Raw genomic sequence first — 20,436 nt, 5'->3', positions numbered from 1 at the left:
ACTAATGCAGGATTACCCAAACGTATGGGAATGAAACTAAACAACTTCAGGCATGTTTTTGATGAGGCAACAACATTATAACATGGCTTAAAGCTCACAAGAGTCTATTATGTGTAATATACAACATTTAGTAATCGTTCATAGACAAGATAGTGAACAACAGACTTGCAATGGAACAGGTAAATGTTCAGTTTAACATTCAGCCAAAATCTTACATTTAAGTGATTATCTCTCTGATTTTCTATTCCAACATAACAATTATTCCAATAAGAAATGTGGTAAAAAAAAACAGCAAAATAAAAAATAGTCCAATTAAAATGTTCAAAATAGTGGCTAAAGTTCTGGCTATATAGGCCTAGTTTAGTGATCTTACTCTGTCATTCTTATTTAAAAGTCATAGGGATTACTTCAAAGTGAACCACAGCTCACAGTTCTGCCATAATGTGCCAATTAGACATAGAGAAGACTGTTACCGCGGCGATGGAGACTATAAAAAAAGGCTAGAACCACCTCCGCACATTCAGCAAGCAGACAGACAGATGAAGAGATACATGCTCCTCTAGAAATGCTTTATAGAATATACATTTTAGAAATGCAAAATTAATCACACGTGAATTAAAATCATAATTTGAATGTATGAAAATAGCAAATCACAAAGACTGCAGTTTTTTTTTAAAGCAAATTATGCTATTTTCTGATCTATGTTATAATGGTTCCTCATCACAAACATACCTGGAGTTGTGTTTTGTATTCATTCATGCATGTTAAACACACAAACCCTGCATATTTAGGCTGAGTTCTTCTCTTAAAACAAAACTGCTATTCCACCTTGTGATGTCATGTTGTAGTACAGGAAGTGCTCCACGTGCTCAAGTGTTTTAAAACTCCATGCACCTTCACTAGAGTCATTACTTAAATTACAATACCGAAACTTGAAAACCACTTTATTAACAGAGCATTTTGAGCTTTGGAGATGCAGACAGACTAATAATAAAAGGTTAGCCAAATGTGTGAAGGATACAAAACACAACTCCAGGTATGTTATTGATGGTAACAACATTAAAACATGACTTAAAGCTCACAAGAGTCAGTTTGGTGTAATATAAGACCTTTACTTACCATAACTTCCTCCAAAAACAACTCAATATCTTGTCTAAGAAGTGGATAGCCAAGAATCGGATTCAAGTAAGAGTGCAATTACTTCAAAATAATGTTACTCAACTAGAAGTACAAAGTAGTGGTCCAAGAAATGGCTTAAGTAAGAAAAAAAAAGTGTTTGGGAAAACTACTACTTGAGTAAGAGTAACTAAAGACTAACTGTCAGGACTCAACATCTGCTTTATAATTTGAAGTTAATGTAATTAGAAGGACTAAAAACTAAATAACGCACAAAATCTGGTATCTTCAAAGGATAGACAAAAAACTGAGAAAGAAAGAGTGACCAAAACATACACAGGAGTATTGTTACTTCAGGAAAAACACATTACTCAAGTAGGATTAAATGTATGCTGCTAGAAAAGTACTCAAGAAAGTATAATTTCTTCAAAAAGTTACCCAACTAATTGTAACTGAGTAAACTTGAGTACTACACACCTTTTGCTCATTCTACATAAACTTTTCACCCTGTAGTTTACATCTCTAACATACTTAAACCTGAAATACATGATTCTTCTATTAGTTTGTCACTTCATATTTCAGTCTTTTTGTCAGTTCTTCAAGATGTGTTAAAATTGAGAACAGAATCATTTTATAAAAACATGAATTGCAAATCAAATTGAAATTGCGATGCTTGCCAGATAAATTTGATATTTTTCCCAAATCATTCAGCCCCAAACTGAACCCATCACAATGTGTAAACAGTGACAGTAGCTCCAAGGTTAAATTATGTAGAAAGCAGCTGTTTGGATGAAATATTAATGTGGCCGCCATGACAGGGCTTCCCTATGGACCACAGAGAAACATCACCTGCAGTTACATAAGCGGTTCATGAGGGACTACAAAGCACATAAGCTCCTCTGCTTCCTATATCTGTAGCCATCACCTTGACAAAACCACTGAAAATAGCAATGTACAGGTGTAACATTACAGGGTAGAACTGAACTGTGAAGTGTTTAACGAAAATACACAAACATTTCAGGAAGTGTTTATATTCTGTTACTATATCTTTAAGCATCTGCCGATTTTCTCTCAAAACACAGTTAACGTGAGTCTAATTTTGACTTAATTTGGTAGGATAATACATGTTGTAAATATAAATGAACGTTTTACACCAATCAAGAAGCAATTTGTGAAGAAATGTTTGAAAAATATCTGGAAACTGTTGGCACAATTTGCACGTAAGAAATAGCCAAACTGGCGCCACCAAGTGCATCCGCTCAATTTCATTTCTCTCCAGCAACTAGGTCAAGAATCAAAATACAATACACAGTTCACAAAAACCCCAAAAGTGCAAGTTTGGGCACCAGCCAATCAGCAAAGAGCCAGTGTTGGCAACAATTCCCAAGATCGAGGATTTAAAGATGGAACAAAGAGAATGTCTGGCGAATTTTATCAAGGGGAAAGACGTTATTGTCCTTCCTACGGGATTTGGGAAAAGCCTAATATACCAGTTAGCCCCATTAGCAGCACACGTACACATATATACGTCACGACCAAATAGCAGCGATTGGTTAAATGATAAAAAGTACCTGCCTACCGTTGAGCGAACAAATTCTAACACTGCGAGGTCAGACGGTTTGTATGAAGTGAAACTGGCTGATGAATCAGGCTACGTAAGAAAGACATTTTTCTGATACTTCGAACATGATTTCAACAATCTAAAAAGGTGTCAATTTCCTTTGTCAAAAAAAAAGTTTGAGTTTTGGCTTAGCGTACTACATTGCTTAGTGTGATGTCAAGATTTCCAACCAGGGAGTCAAATTTTAAAGCAAAAAAAAAAAAAAGACCAAACTGGGAAAACAATTGTGACCTTTTTATCCAAATCTTAAACATGATGACTGTGTTTAACTGTGTTTTAGTACAATGAGCAGTCTAACCTGTCATGGGCACTAACTTTTTACAGTTTGATCTGATCATTATGTAAGGGTTATGAATTCTGCAAGTAACTACTGAACAGCTTTGTATGAATTAAAGTTCAACCTGGATGAGAAGTCCTGGGTCTACATCAGTCAGTAAAGAGTCCAAGTCAGGATATCAACATGGAATTAATATCCTATACTGCTAATTTTCCTGGATTGGCACCTATATTCAGTATTGTATAAGTGCATCCTTATTAAATATATTGCCCATGCATCGATATTGAAAAAAAATAAATAAATAAACTGACAAAAACCTCTCCTGAACAAGTCAATAGACCATTTGGAAATTCTAAAAATGAATAATTGTTATTTTGTTGAGCCTTATTTGTACAGTGTATAAAAACAGATAAGGATCACGGTAACACAGCAAGTTTTAATTCTCATGTTACATCTTGTTTTGGTTCTAACGACTTCCCACTAATCATAATGGCATCTCTATTACAACTCCGGACATGTAATTTTATGAAAACTGTTTTGCTGCACGGACAACTGTGACTGTTTGTATCCGGGTTCCTCCCTACACTATAATTTTATATGACTTCACTTCCACAAATATTAACTCAGCATGTCGGAGAAACAGACATTATTTCATCACCCTTTAAAGGTCAATTCATTGTTGTTTGTTTGCTTAATCACTAAAGGTGCTCTATGTAACATTTCTGGTAGAGGGTTTGTCTTTCGTCTCCATGGAGAAATCTGTTTGCAGTGATCAAGAGTCCAGACTTATTCCTGGCTTTACTATCATATTCCTAGATTCCTAATTATTCACTGCAATGAATTTCAAGTGCATTTGCTTTCAGAAACAAGAGCAAAGTTTAGCTGACGTGCTGATGCTAACAACTAGCATGCTAATAGCACACTTCCTACTTCTTGGAGGATTAAAAAAACCACACACACAGCACACACCTTTCACAACATCTCTGTACTTTAGCCGCAAGAACAACCACAGACTGTATAAAGAAGAAGACTAAGTGAGGATGACGTCAACCACAGTGTTCGACTCCAGTCAAATGAAGCTCACAGAGGTTGGCAGTTATAGGTGCAAATTTGGACTACATTTACACTGAAATGAATTACCGTATCGGAAAACTATCTGCATCCACACAAGTCGTTTCTGTGTCCACAAGCCTTCTCTATCCACACAGCTTTGACCATATTTGTTTACGTTTTACAGAAACAAAACTTAACACTCGCTATTGTGCACTGATGCGGTTATATGTCTGCAGGTCATATGCATAGACCGTATACATGAATGGACATATATTCTAGCCTCTTAGCGTTCTGGCGGTGAATTACTTTGCGGCGCATAAACCTACATCAGCGTATCAGCGTTTTGAGGCGTCCACAGTACTGGATCAGATCTGTACTCAAATGAATTCGTGGGATCGTCAGATCGTTCCGTCTCTGGAGCTGTTTTCAATTGGATTAGTGTGGACGAACACTGCATTCGCAACGAAAACAACTCGAATATGTACTAGTGTGGACGGGATCTTGGAACCCAATTCCACATCAGGAAAGAATTTAATTACACTTATTTATGGAAAAAATTGCAAAATAAAAGCACCAGGATTCTGTAGAGTGGATTAATATTAACATTCTGGAGATTATTGGAGGCGGAGTTGATGGAGCCGGTCAAGATTGTGAAACATTTCTGGCTAAACAATAATATTTCCATAGAAACACAAAGTACACCCTATTAATACAGTCTATGAGAACAACGTAAACCTGAATATTGTGACAAACCCTCTTGTGCAAACACAAAGCGGACGTGCATTTACCTCGTTCATTTATTTGACGAGGGCCGGTCCTCTGATGCCATGTCTAATTGGGGGAAGTCTAATGGCATGTTATGTAAGAAGAAAGCAGAAGAGACGGAATGAAAATACAAGTTTAAGTGTGATGAATGACACAGACACAGGAGCCGGCTGCTGCTGCTCATCTACACACCATCCATCATTTACAGAGACGTTCCACTTTTCCTCTACAGTTTTGGTTCAATAATTTGTGATTCTTTTTCAACAAGAATCCACCAACTTTGACTCTGGTTTATGGACAGGGTTTTAGTGCGAAGCTGGTGCTAAAATGTGCTGCAGTTTTATCATCATTGTCATATAAGTTTTTAATATGTTTTGATGTACTTGTGATCATTACCTGATTTAGTTTCATCTCGATTTGAAGACACAATGTACAGAGACATTAAAGTTGCACTGTGTAACTTTTCTGGAGGGTCCGCTTGTTTCCATGGAGATGTCTTTGCTTTGCCTGAAATGTTCTACAGGATGGAATTAAGCGTATCCAGTTACAGGTCAGGTCTGTGGAGAGGTGATAAAGCTTATGGCATACAGTGGAACATTCCAGACAAAGCACTAACAATCAGCAGTATTATTCAGTGGCAGATCCTCTACCTGAACAGTTGCGTAGTGCACCTTTAAGCTCTTAAACAAATGAGATTTTCCACACCAGATTATAGCTAAATATGGAAAGTTTCTGTCTACAGTTCCTGATTTACATTCATTTCTTTGTTTTTCATTTATGTATTATCATTATCATTATATTATTAAATTATATTATATTATAAATATTATCCATATTGACATTAGTGCAGTCATAACAACAGAAACAAGAACAAAATTTGCCCAAAAAGGAGTGAGAAGTAGAAAAGTTATGTAATCCCACCACCCTCTTCTAATTAACAGCTTTCTTTTGCATTCTTCAGCCATTTTACATTAGACCAAAATAACTATTTACATGTGAGGACAATGAGTAACTGTTACAGTTTGGTAACCCATACCAACAGTGGTAAGGATTTACATAAATTATACAAACACAATTACACCCAATCAACAATAAGACCGATGTGGTGGTTGGCATGCTAATTAGTAAGGATGGTACAAGATTTCGTGCCACAAGATCTCGTGAGACCAAATTACCACAAGATTGTGCACACATGAGAAAAATGATCTTGTGAGACTTTTTTTTCCCCAAGTGTTTATATTTGGATTGGACAAAAAGGGGTACATGCTGGTGAATTGCATCCCTTATAGTTCAAAATAGCAGTACTAGAGTGGAAACAAAAATATGAAATCAATTGTGAGGCCAAAATTGGAAACCGAATTTAAGCTAAAATCTCATCTTGTCTCGTCCTCACGGATCCAATCTTGTATCTCGTCTCCTCTTGTAGAAATTGTGTCTCATCCCATCCCTACAAATTAGTTGTTACTTGGCTATTAGTTAGTATTTATGAAACACTTCTTCATGCTTAATAAGATCTCGGTGTATGCACAAAAACATCTATTGTAATCACCTCTAATTAAATGGGAAGAAAAGCCTTAGACAAAAATGCACTGAAAGTACTTTATAATAATACAAAGCTGTAATTAAGCACTTATTATGAATTTTACTATGAGCTAGCTATCAAAAGTCTAAACATAAGTAACAGTAATTAACAGTTTTAATTTGCTCCTTGAGTGTTCATTTTTCACATTGTCTCAAGTACACGACTCACACATACTCGACTAACATAAACATAGTGGCTGTGTGGTATAAACAAACTACAAGGGCCTGTGAGGGTCAAAACTCAAAAGTAGCATCACTTCATTAGACTAAGGAGTTTTTAATCCTTTTTCCAGGTTGATAGGACTTTGAAAGCCCAGATAATCCAGGTGTTCCCAGGGCCAACAGAGACCCCATAGTGTTACATAAGCACCTATGTAGTTTAATATGTAATCTTCAGTGTGTTTTTGCAATCAGGTCAGTAGCCCGAGTGGCTCTGACCCCGAAACTATCGACCCAGACCACACACTGTCTCTCAGTGCTTGCTTCAGGTCACATATCCTCTGCTTTGTTTTATTATGATGAATAACAAGCTCTGTAGTCCTTCAGTATGTGTGTGTTGTCAAAAAAATCAAAAATTAAAACCTAAAACTAGTATCAAAATTAGATACTCTTTTAGTAGGTATACATCATATTAAAGGTCCCATGTTATACAAAATTGACTCTTGTGAGCTTTAAGCCATGTTATGATGCTGTTATCTCATCAAAAACATACCTGGAGTTGTGCTTTTTTAGGCCAAGTTCTTTTCTCTCAGACTGAAAACGCTCTGTTCCACCTTGTGATGTCATGTGGTAATACTGGAAGTGAGTCCAATGAGGTCCAATGAGGATCATTTAGTTTTCCGCAATCTGCAGTCCAACTTCATCAGGACAGTATAAAAGGTGTGTGAAAGTAAAAAGATAAAGTAGAACCGGTGCATAAATGTAACATCATATATGAAATACATGTCCTGCAATAAAACACACATCAGGGAAACAGGGAGGGCGTACAGTCCACGAAAAAAGAAACATAATGAGTGAACACCCATTATAAAGGAGAGAACCACATTATGGATTGGGACGGCGCAAACATCATTGGGACAGAGGAAAACAAATATCGTCACTGTATTAAAGAGGTAATCGAAATACACAAACCTGCCCACGGGACTATAAGCCAGGACAAGGGGGCTTTTTTACTCTCACACACCTGGGATACTGTCCTGAGGAAGTGGGACTGCAGATGGCGCTGTCCTCCTGCCTCCACCGATAGGAAGACAGCACCAAAACCTGTATAAATCAGCTGATCGGACACGTCACAGCCACATCACGTGACCACTCTGAGGAAGACCACGAGTGAGCGTCCAAACTGCCAGGTTCGAAAACAAACTCTTGGTCTGAAAAAAGAACCTAATAACATGTGATCCACTGTGTTTTACGCCCTCATTAGAATCATTTCAGCCCAGGAATTTCCAATTTCTATTAAACAAAAGATAAAAAGTAGCTGTTAACTTTAAAACTTTACTGCTCTGTGACATCAGAAAGTGGAATAGAGCATTTTGAGCTTTGGAGATGTAGAAAGACTAATAATAAAGGGTTACGCAAACGAGTGAATAAAACATAACACAACACAGAGTATGTTTTTGATGACGTAACAACATTCTAACATGGCTTAAAGCTCAGAAGAATAAAAGTTGTGAAGTTTTTATTTACCGTAGTTGTGAGAGACCAGCCCTAAAGTTGCTCTGCAGTCCTTGTTGATGCATACGGTAGCTGTGCACAGACGAGTGTTGTGTATTGGCTGCTGAACAGATGGTACAGGGAGAATAATCATTTAAGAGTGAGACCTGGGATAAAAGGCTGGTACTGCAGAGCTCTCCCTCACTGTGGAGAGATAAAGAAGTAATATGACTTTGCCTTATTGGTTTCCATTAACACTGCTGCACTGAGCCACCAACCCCTGCAACATAAAACAAGATAGCACAGGCACTTCACATAGCAATACCCATAATGTAATCTGGCTAGGGTGGAATTAAAATCTTGATTAAAATTATTGGTCCAATCTATTATCAAAATTAAATAGAAGAAAAAAAAAAAAGCTCCAAGATAAATCAAACTGAAATCATTAATTGTATAGACACAATCAGCAAAGACTGCAGTTTTTGATGTGCCATAATTTCCTCCAAAATACACTAAATTACCATCATATTATATTTTATTCTGCAAAAATCTAAGCCTGTAGTTTAGATCTGTACCATAGAGTCTATAACAGAAGTGAACTAAGAGAGTATGACGTCACCCATAGTTTTTGTTGCAACCAAATGAAGCAACCAGAGACCATATTTGGAAATCCAAGCGTGAAACCAAAGAGCCAATCAGGTGCAAGTTTGTTGAAGGTACATAATACACTGTCAGTCAAACCTATTGTTCCCACTATTTTCCTAAATTCTTCAGCGCTACATCAAAACTATGAACCACACAATACTAATCAATTGTATTAAAATACATCAGGATATTTTATTTTATCTTTATTGAAACTACATGAGTGATTTGAGTAGTGGCAAAGCTTGGTAATAAAGTGTGAAAGAACTATCTGTTTTCAAATAGTCCTGAGGCGCTTGGGTCGTGTACAATATCAGTAACAATAACAGAGAAGGCATTTCCCATGACACTTAATAACAGAGGAAATTGAAAGTGGTCTAGAAGCTGATATGTAAGGTGTGAAAGAGAGACCAGCTTTTGTGCACTATACAAAAGCATGCACATGTAAGATGAACTGGTACATCCAATATATGGTGGGGGTGGGTGGTATGGCATGTCCATCAAGATTTTTGAATTCTTTAAAGATCCTATATTACACAAAATGGACTTTTGGGAGCTTTAAGTCATGTTATAATGTTGTTACCTCCTCAAAAACATACATGGAGTGGTGTTTTGTTTCATTCACACGTGTTTGAGTAATCCTGTGTTCTTAGTCTGTCTGCATCTCTAAAGCTCAAAATGCTCTGTTCCACCTTGTGATGTCAGTTAGCAGCTACCTTTCTCCTTTTGTTCAGTAGAGATTGGCTAGTCAGGCTGGTGCCAACTAGTGTCTCCGCTCAATTACATTTCTCTCCCATGACTAGGAATCCCAGAAGTTGTAGACTGCGCACCGGCCAATCAGCGAAGAGTTGTTAAGCCGGCAACTAATTGGACACCACTAAGCGTTTCAGCGTATTACAAACGTCATGACCAAATAGCAGCGATTGATTAAATAAAAAAGTACCGCCTACTGTCGAGTGAACAAATCCTAATGCTGCGAGGTCAGACGGCTTCTATGAAGTGAAACCGGCTGATGAATCAGGCTAGAGATTGGCAATTTCAGGGCTGAAATTATCCAAATGATTCTAGTGAAGGTGCACAAAGTTTAAAAACACAGTGCAGCACTTCCTGTATTACCACATGAGATCATAACAGAGTGAAACAGAGTGTTTTTTGTTTGAAAGAAGGCTATATATGGCTAAATAAACAAAACATAACTCCAAGTACATTTTTGATGAGAAAACATTATAAACATTATACCATAGATCAGAAAATAGCATAATATAGGCCCTTTAATCAGTGTTCATTTCACGAGCAAGACAGGCTTTTAAATGTTGTCATTAAAAACAAAAAATGTCAAATTTTTTTCCATCAAAATCTGAACCCAGCTCCAAACAAAAAGCTTTTACTGAGAGGATTGGCTGTGGGCCGCTCCATTAAAAGGACGCTGACGCTGACAAGTAAAAATGATTAGATCTTGATTCGCTTAAAAATTCTGGTAATTGCTCCAGCTCCAAGTGAACACATTTGAACTTTTTCTACTGTCACCCAAAGTAATCCTTGCATGTAACTCAAATAGGAATAATTATTCATATTTTTTTACATTACATTTTTGTATGGTACTGTTCCCCTCAGCCATTCACACACACATTCATACACTAGTGTGCGCAGACATCGGGGGCGAGGGGGGTTAAGTGTCTTGCCAAAGGAGACTACAACAACATTCATTTGTGGTAGCTGGAAATGCACTGCCAACCTGTGGGTCAATGAATCTGATCACTCAAACAATGATGTTTATGTCGAAACCAGGATTCAAACTGCAAACCTTCAGATCAGTGGGCAAACGCTTTACAAAACCAAACAACAAAACCAAAATGTCTGCATGCAACTAATATATCCCAATGATGACCAACATAACCAGCCTTTTCTATGCACTTAGCCTCCAAAATCTTAAACATGTACAACAAATTCTCCAGTTAGACACCATTGACTGTTGGGTAGAATTCAAATGACAAGGTTAGATTTCCAAAAGGCATAATTTTCAATCCATTTAATCATTGTTTCATACCCAAATTTGACCCCTTACATGCAGACTCAAAATACCCAGACTTCAAAGAATTCAAAGAACTTCTGGAATAAACTAATCTGGGTTAAATAAAGCTCAACATAAATATTTCTGATATAACTTGTGATAAAAGGGCCAAAGTTTAATCAGTGAATTGGAATAATTGATGTCTTGCAGTGGGGGTGTTCTACATAATCTTTATGGTCAGTCGTTACCAGAGGTGTGGACTTGCAGAGTCGTGACTTGGACTCAAGTCAGACTTGAGTCACTATTTTTAGGACTTGAGACTTGATTTGATAAAACTGACTAAGATTTGGGACTCGACTTGGATTTAAAGGTCAGTGACTTGGGACTTGAATCAGACTTGAGGCCTGTGATTTGAGAAGATTTGAGAAGCACTTTTAAATCTCAATTCTTTCTATTCTGACCGTAATGATTCACACTAAGATCTTGTCAAGACATTTTAAAAGGAAAAATTAACTAAATTAATTTCTACAACTCTTACATACTCTAAATACTCATATATAAATATACTATGATTTTTTTAAGTACAATTTATCTTAAAAGTCAAATAAATTGCAAAAATTTAAGCTATATTTGGTACTTGAAATGAATTAAAGCTCAAAGCAGATGACTTGGACTTGACTTGAACTTATGGGCCAGTGACTTGAGACTCGACTTGGACTTGCCTTTATTTGACATGGGACCTGACTCAGACTTGAGGTCATAGACTTGAGACTTACTTGAGACTTGCAAAACAAAGACTTGGTCCCACCTCTGGTAGTTACCTTGGAGGCACAATGCAGAGATTACCAAACAATGTCAAAATACATTTTAAGACGGCCTGAAAATTAAAGAAAAAAAATACAAAGTGGATTCAAACAACACTTTTTCAGGAGCCTGTGATCAACAAAATTTGGTGACAAAATGGTGAGAGTGACTAACTAAAAAACTGTTGGCTCATGTGATTTATCTTGTGATTCAAATTTAATGTGTGAGAGACTTGATTAGCAGCACAAATCAATCCAACTAAATCAGTTTTTTCTGGTCAAACTGTGTTAAAACAAAATTCAGATTCAAGTCTAACAGAGCAGTGCCTACAGTTAGCATCACATCTCCAAGGAATGTTGATGGCATCAGCTGCAAAGAAAAAAAAAACAACAACAACAATAGTTTTCAGGGCACAGACTCCAAGTGCAGAACACATTATAATATCAAAACCCTCTTGTGTTCAGTCTGTATTGTACCTCAGATCAGATAAAAAAAAAAAAAAGTGAGAAAAAATATCTCAAATGCACAATAGAAACAATAACTGTCTAGTCAAATATCAAAAAATACTTCTCGGTAAAAGAAGTCATCTCTTGTACTAGACGTCTCTTTGTAAACCATTTGGTTCCAGTTTCTTGTGTCTGTATTGACTCTCGACAGCTCACAGTCTGTGCTCATAACATCAGAGGATTACATAACCGGGATCAATAACGTTTGTGCATTTTCACCCAGGTGGTACACACACGCTCTGGTCTCATGAATACAGAGGAGAGAGGAGTTCACATTCTGATATCGGCCCTTTGGGACTGGCTTTGAACGGCTCCTGTGGGTTTGAAATCAACAAAAGGATTTAACGTCATCCACTATCCCGTATTCCAGCGTATGCAGGGGAGGGCATCCTACTGCACAAAACTCCTGGGTGCAATAAAGTGATAGAGTTCTAAAACTGCAAAACAAATATAGCTCAAGCAGAATAACGATGTGGTAAAAGTAATGTTTTTACATATAGAGGGATTTCCAGGTAAAATGCTTTAAGGCAGGATCACGCGTAGAGATGAGATAGAGCGATCTCTCCTCTGTCAGCTCACCTCTCTCTTTTTCCTCTTTCCCTTTTCATTTCTCTCCCTCCGTCTCCTCTCTGACCCCTTGCTCTCATCTTTCTCTCTCTCTCCCTCTTTCTCTCCATCTCCTCTCTACACTTTTTTGTTCTCTCCTCTCTCTCTCATATAAAAGGATTTCCAGGTAAAATGCTTTAAGGCAGGACCACTACTAGAGATGATGAGATAAACTGACAAATTTTTACCAATATTTGCCCTTTTTAGTATTAGTAGTACTTAAATCTCATGCAGATTTAGTTTGGGCCAATCTGGGTTGACCAATAATGTCTTTTTTCCATGACTAATGACAATACAGATTGGTTAGAAAACAGAGAATTATAATTTTTATATATTTAATTATTTTCCTCATATTATGAAATTTAAATGGACTACAAACTCCCTGAAGCCTTTTTTTGTTACTTTTTTAACCACAAACCTATAAAAGAGCTGTGTAGTCATGTTTTTTTGTAAATATCTCTTTGTATTGATATAAATATAAATATAACTATAAAGTTAATATAAAGATTAGTGTGTATTTTTAGGTAGCAGATCGAAAAAAAAAAAGACTGGTCTACGCTGGAGATTTAAGGCCGATAGCTGATACCAAATATACCAAATATAGGTTCAATATATATCGAGCAAACGATAGACACAGAATACAAAGCTTTATTTCAACACTTTAGTGCGAAGAGATAACTGCACAATATGTGGCAGCTCTCTTAAAGGTTTGTGGTAAAGCAAGACTGTGAGTGAGTAATAAATTAAAATAAAATGACACAAATTAGGAAAAATAAACAAAATCAGCCCTATATACTGACCAAAAGTATCGGTGGAGCTTATCGGCCATTGGTTTCCCTGGATTAAAACAAAAAACGGCATCGGCTGTGGGAAGCTGGCCAAAGTGGTTTAAAGTAGGAGGTAGACACAAAAATGTCCATTTTCACCCAAAAAATATTTATTCTTCCTTGTACCATGAATTCGTGGAAAAAAATGAAAAATTGCATATTTACAAAAAAAGTAACTGTGCTTAAATAAAGTCAAAAGCAACGGAAATTTACGAAACAAAGGAAAAACCCACGTGTACATGGCTACACTAGAGCTGAACCCCCGACTGGCTGAACTGCTTCCAATTTATAGTTCCCCAGACAGGAAGTACCTCCCACTGGGTCAACAAACAAAGGTTAGCTCTTCTAGAAACTTTACTTATTTCTACAGTGTGCTACTTACTTTCTTTCAAGGGCCTAAGTCCCCTTTAAATAACAGTGCTCAAATAAACTCGAAACATTGAAATCTGAAAATCAAACAAACTAAATCCATTAAACAAAAGAGAACTGAAACAGAGTCTTCCCTTCACATGGTCTGGCCCAAAACATCCCCCACAGACTATAAATATGGCTGACCAAGGGCACTCCCACTTTTTTGTCTCCAGACCTTGTGGAGTAACAGGTAAGCTGGTAAGTTATGGTAACAAAATGAATAGATATAACCAAATAAAATATATTTAAAGTAACTGGTGCTTAGTGATTAACTTAACTAAACAAAGACTAAATAAAACAAACCCGGTGTGAGATAGTATTTTGACCCCCATAGTATATTGACCCAGGGACAACATACCCTTACTTTTTTCTTTAGTAGTTACTTATATGATCATTATTTCTTATGTAATTTACTTTTATTATATATTGTTACATATTCACTTTCTTTTAAGGTATTTTAAGGAATGTTTTGATGGATAACAACTTTATTTTTCAGATCATTTTTAATTTGTCTCTGCAGAAACAGCAAGTACCAAAGATCTGGAAAGACTCAGTGATTGTTCCAGTTCCTAAGACGAGCAGACCCAAAAACCTTAATGACTTTAGGCCTGTTGCACTAACGTCAATGGCTATGAAAAACTTTGAAAAACTAGTAAGGTCAGAAATTTTGAGGAAAACTGAGTGCGCTTGACCCCATGCAGTTTGCTTATAGGCCTCAAAGAGAAGTAGAGGATGCCACAGTTGTAACTTTACTCCATCTACTCTTTAAGCACTTAGAGGGGATTGGAACGCATGCAAGACTTCTTTTTATTGACTTTTTCATCTGCGTTCAACACAATCCAACCTCATATTCTTTGTAAAAGACTTTTAGAACATTTTAGCCTTGATTTTAATATTGTGGGGTGGATTCTTGATTTTTTAACACAGAGAACACAAAGAGTAAGAGTGAATGGTGTTCTTTCTGACCAGATGGTGTCATCAACCGGATCACCGCAGGGATGCGTTCTTTCATCTCTATTGTTCATACTGTACACCAGTAAGTGTCAGAGCACCTATGAGAATAGAACAATAATAAAATATGCGGATGATTGTGTCATTGTGAGTTTGCTTCACAAAAATGAAAACCAACATGGGCCAATTGTTGAGGATTTTGTAAAATGGTGTGAAGAGTCAAATCTACACCTAAATGTATCTAAAACGAAGGAGATGATTATTGACTTTCGAAAACAAGCGCCTCAGTGTGACGTCACAGAGATAAAGGGGCAGACAGTTGAGTGTGTGACTCATATAAATATCTAGGAACAATCATTGATTCAAAACTGAGTTTTGACAATAATTGTTCTGGTGTGTGTAAAAGAGGCTACCAGCGCCTTCATTGTCTGAGAAAGTTGTCCTTTTACCGTGTAGAGAGAACCATGATGACACTGTTTTATAAAACATTTATGGAATCAGTTTTAACATTTTCATTGGTCTCGTGGTTTGGGAGCATTTCTGCTAAAAACAAGAACTCCCTGAATCAGTTGGTTAAATGGGCGAGTAAGGTGATTGGCCATCCTCAGAGCAGCCTGGACTCTCTGTACTCGAGACACTTACAGAGGATGTCCCAGAGTATTTTGGGAGACGTGCAACATCCACTAAACTCAGAGTTTCAGCTGCTTCCCTCTGGACAGAGGTTTTTAGTCCCAAGATCTAGAACGAATCGTTTTAAGAGGAGCTTCATTCCGGCTGCTATCATACTTATGAATAAATTGTAATCTATTTATTTAAGATTGTGTGTTTTTAACATATTTAAGATTTATTTATTGTGATTTTAGACAAGTGTGTTGGATGATTTTAATTGGTTGTCTATGGAACAAACCATTCTGCACTGGAGCACTGTAACACTTTATTTGTAACATTTTATCGTGTTTTTATGTGTGTTTTGTGGATGAATGAAATGTGAAATGTGGAACCTGTCTCTTAAATCTGCAAAGCAAATTTACCTACGGGTACGAATAAAGCAACCTAACCTAACCTAACTTTGGTATTTTGTGTAAATGTCACGTATTGTTAAAACTGCATATACATAGCAATCTTGTGACTTTTTATATTGTATTTTACATTGTTATGATTTTTAGTTTACTATGTTGAGATTAATCAACAAACATGTAATTTAATTGAAATTATTGATTACAGAAACCATTTAACAAATCTTCTCCTATCATCTATTTAACTACCCTATTGATCTTTAGCAAATCTTCTCCTGTCCCCTACTCAATTGATCACCTGTCTATTTTAAGAATATTCCAAATCATTATACATCACTTTGATTACCTAACTAATTAATAAGTGCCTACCTCATTTTCAGTAAAATATGTGTTTAAAGTAAAGTAAATTTTAACATTCAAAAGTTATAATCGACATAAAAATGCATCTGAGTTCTTCAAAAAACACTTTGAATATGAATACTATATCTGCAAATTAAAACATAGACATATTTAAAAGTTTTTCAATAGAATTCAAGTTCTTTATTAATAAAATATAGATTTTCATGGGGGGCGGTCAACATACCGTAATAGGATTCTGACCCCGGGGTCAAAATACTATAAGGTATGTTGACACCGGGGTCACCTCACCTCGTGGTCGAAATCCTATACCACACCAGGATAGTAATATTAGCTGTTTAGTTGAATATTGATGTAAAATTAAATGAAATGTGAATAGGCCCTCTTTGTCGCATCGGCCATGTCTCTAATCAACAAAACAACAAAACACTACAAGAGTAAAAGCACTGTACGTAATGTTTCTGGTCCGACTCCTGCTTGTCTCCATGGAGATGCTTTGTCTTGAATGCTTCAGAGTATGACATACGTTAAACTTTGCATTTCTCTCCACAGATCTGACCTATAACTTGGCCTGGAGACAGGTAAGCCATGCTGTTATAGGCAAAGAGAGCAATCTTGATAACAAACACATTACAAACAAATTTAAATCACAATACTTCAATCTGAACTATTTTACAGTGAAATGATTAGGCAAAAAACTAAAGGAAATCCTATACAGTCACAGATTTGAAGCTTCAGTCTCTGGAAATGAGTGTTCCTACAGGCCTGACAGGCTTCGGGAACATGACAGAAACTTTCCACTTTCAGGTTAACTATGCTGAACTTTTAAGAAAATAATGACAGAGTACGTCCCCTATAATGTAATAGCTGACACAGATTTAATGCACTTCAAGACTATGGGAATACGCTGTTCTTAAAGTGTTTTGAGTTTTTCAAGGTGAGGACAGAGTGAGACCTGAAGGGACACTGACAGCAGCACACGCTCAAGTTAAACCAGTGGAAAATTGGACGCCTCTCTCCCTCTCTTTTTCATCCCTCTGTCCTCTCTCTTTTTCCTCTTAACCTTCTCGCTTCTCTCAATTCATCTCCTCCTAGCCCCCTTTCTCTTCATTTCTTTCTCTCTGCCTATCCTTTTTCTCTCCATCTCCCCACTGCACTCTCTTTCTCATCTCTCTCTTCTCTGCTGTCTTCCATCTTTTTCTCTCTCTCCTCTCCTTTTTCTGTCATGCTTTCATTCTCTCTGCCCACTGTTTTTCTCTCACTCGGTCCTCTCTCTATCTTCTCTCTCTCACTGCTCTCTTCTCTACTGTTTTCCCCTCTCTTTCACTCCCTCTCCTCTTTGCTCACCCTCTTTCTCTCTGTCTTCCCTCTCCTTCTCTCCATCTTCTCTCTGCTCTTTCTACCCTCTCTTCTCTCTCTCCTGTCTCTGCATCTCATTCTCTCCCTCTTTTCTCTCTTTCTCTTCTTCCCTCTCCTCTCTCTACTTTCCCTCTCTTGGTTTTCTTTGCCACATCTTTCTCTTTCTCTCCTTCTAATTCTCTCCCTTCTTTGGCATATCTTTTCTCTCTGCCTTCCTTCTTGGTTGTCAGTACCACCTTTCTCTTTCTCTCTCCTGTCCTCCCCTTCTCGCTCTCTCTTTCTCAGTCTCTCACTCTCATCTCTGCCTCCTCTCTTCTCTCTTTCTCTATCTCTCTCAGTGGGTGTGTTTTTCTGCACAGTCTACCTGCTCATCGCTGCCCCCGGATGCTGGGGTCAGCTCCAGAGTTCTCTCCTTTGAGACTGTGCGTGGGGAGGCTTCAGCGTCACTGCAGCTCAACCCTTCCACAGCTACATGAAAATACCTGGAGATAGACATGTTTAAAGCCATACTGCGGAACACTGGAGGCAAAGCAATAACATCTCCATGGAAACAAATAGTCTGATGGCTGATCCTCCACCAGAAAAGTAACACAGTGTACCTAACAGCAATTAGGGATTACTTTATGGTATACTGTGAAGTGTAGCAATACTAGTATGGCAGAAATAAGCTGTATTTTAAGTTCATGTTTCTGGCATTTTAGGGATTTTTCAGCTTTCAAAATATATACACAGTAGGGTCGCGCATCATTGGTCGACTAATCGATAGCTGATCATTAAGAATTTTGTTGATCACGTTAATTTTTAATCGACAAACCGAATGTGGGTCGCTGTGAGTAGTGTAGCGCAAGGAGACGAGGCTGCGTCGGACAGAGCAAACACTGAGTTGCGGCCTCACAGTCCCACGTTTGGGCTCTGGCACCTCCTCAGAGATCACTGCACCACTCAGTGACTTTACATGCACAGCAGTGTCCCAGCTATGGTCAGGTTTTTTGAGTATTCCGGTTTTGTTATGGTGCATGTATACACAGTATCCTGATTACTGCAACAGAAAGGCTAAATCTGCACACGTATGAGCTCTGAAAACATGAACCATCTCCAACACGATGAGCAGCACATCCCTGTGTCACAGAGAGAACACTCATATTCCACTGAGGCTACTTTTACACATAAACGAATCACCGTATCATTGTACATCATTGTTGCCTTCTCTATCCACACAGCTTTGAGCATATTTGTTTTTTACAGAAATGAAAATTTTAACCACATGGCTAATTTGCATAAACCGAGAGCTCAAAAAACAGCTCGCTATTGTCTGCAGTTCAGCTTCTGTCGGACAAGAGGACACGACTCAGTGTATTATATGTTCTTTCTGTGACAGAGCTGATGGTGAGTCTGTTCTGTGCTTCTATCGCGTTGGAGATGGTTCATGTAAAACTTTTCAGAGATTATACATCTTCAGGTCATACACATAGACCGTATATATGAACTGACATATATTCTAGCCTCTTAGCATTTTGGCAGTGAATTACTTTGCGTATAAATGTTTTCAGGTGTCCACAAAATACCGGATCAGATCTGAACTCAGATGAATTCGTGGGAGCTGGCGGCACCAGATCATTCGGTCTCTGGAGCAGTTTTCAATCGGATTAGTGTGAACGAACACTGCATCCGCAATCAAAACAACTCGAATACATACTAGTGTGGACGGGGCCCGAGTCATGTCCTTTAGTCCGACAGAAGCTGACTGCACAGGGCACAAGGAAAGAGCTGTTTTTTTCAGGCTTATAGTTTATGCAAATGAGCCATATGGTTTTAAGTTTTGTTTCTCTAAAACATTAATGCAGCTTTGACACATTTGTTTAACAAATAATCTCAAACGGGCTGATGTGGCTCTAGAGTGGTTATGGTTTATCTGTTGTAAAGCTGAGTTTATTTATGCAGATTAGTCATAGTAATAATAATGATGATGATAATTTTAATATAAAAATGTTAATGATTAATCAGAATCGATTGTTCATTCTCCCGACGACTGCCCATCCCTAATACACAGTTTTTATTTTTAAATTCAATCACTGTGGCAACAGTCTTATTTTCTCAGGCATAGGTCACCACTTCAACTTTATCACAAAAAAGTACTGTAAGTTTTAGGTAGGCTTTAAAGTGACTTGTGCATCATAGTTTCACTGAACTGAGCGTACATGTTCAAAAATGTTCCATATTTTGTAAAGCACTGTTCTAATAAAAAACAGCTTTTCAGAGCATAGCAGAGACAAAAGCAGAGCTAATCCAGACTTCCATTGCTCCACACAGGTTTATGTTACTATCTGACCTTTTACACACACTGGAGGTATTTTTAGACAGGAAATGGCCTTTATAAACTTCAGTCTACCGGTTATAGTAAATCTACAGCAATAATGGTCTGGGAGTGAGGGTAAACACTGCACCACACGTTTTGTTACTGCGAAAGTGCACTTAAACAATATAGTGTAAATATAACACTGTGGGCATTTCAGAGAGGCTGTTCATTTTGAAACAGGTGTCTGGGTAAATGACTTAAATCAGACGGTTTATACAAGTTAAAAGCCCGGTTGAAAGACGAAAACACATTAGCGTATTGTGCTTCAAAACAAAGAAACACTTCACTTGTTGGAGCCCTTTTTATATTCTGTGTTATGTAAGAAAATAGTCCACTTTTAAATCTGACAACATTTTGGCTGCCCACGGACGTTCAAGCGTTCTGTTTTACTTGAAGCTAGTCCCCCTAACATTAGTTCATTTGTTTACCCATTGCTATGGTGATGCTCACAGCGTAGTGATACAGAGCAGTGATTAACTGTTCCAGGTGTAAGATAGTATTTTGACCCCCATAGTACATTGACC

Source organism: Boleophthalmus pectinirostris, unplaced genomic scaffold (assembly GCF_026225935.1).
Source record: "Boleophthalmus pectinirostris isolate CB_2022bp ecotype Guang Dong unplaced genomic scaffold, ASM2622593v1 HiC_scaffold_10, whole genome shotgun sequence".
Classification (NCBI taxonomy): Eukaryota; Metazoa; Chordata; class Actinopteri; order Gobiiformes; family Gobiidae; genus Boleophthalmus; species Boleophthalmus pectinirostris.
This window is presented reverse-complemented; position numbering follows the sequence as displayed.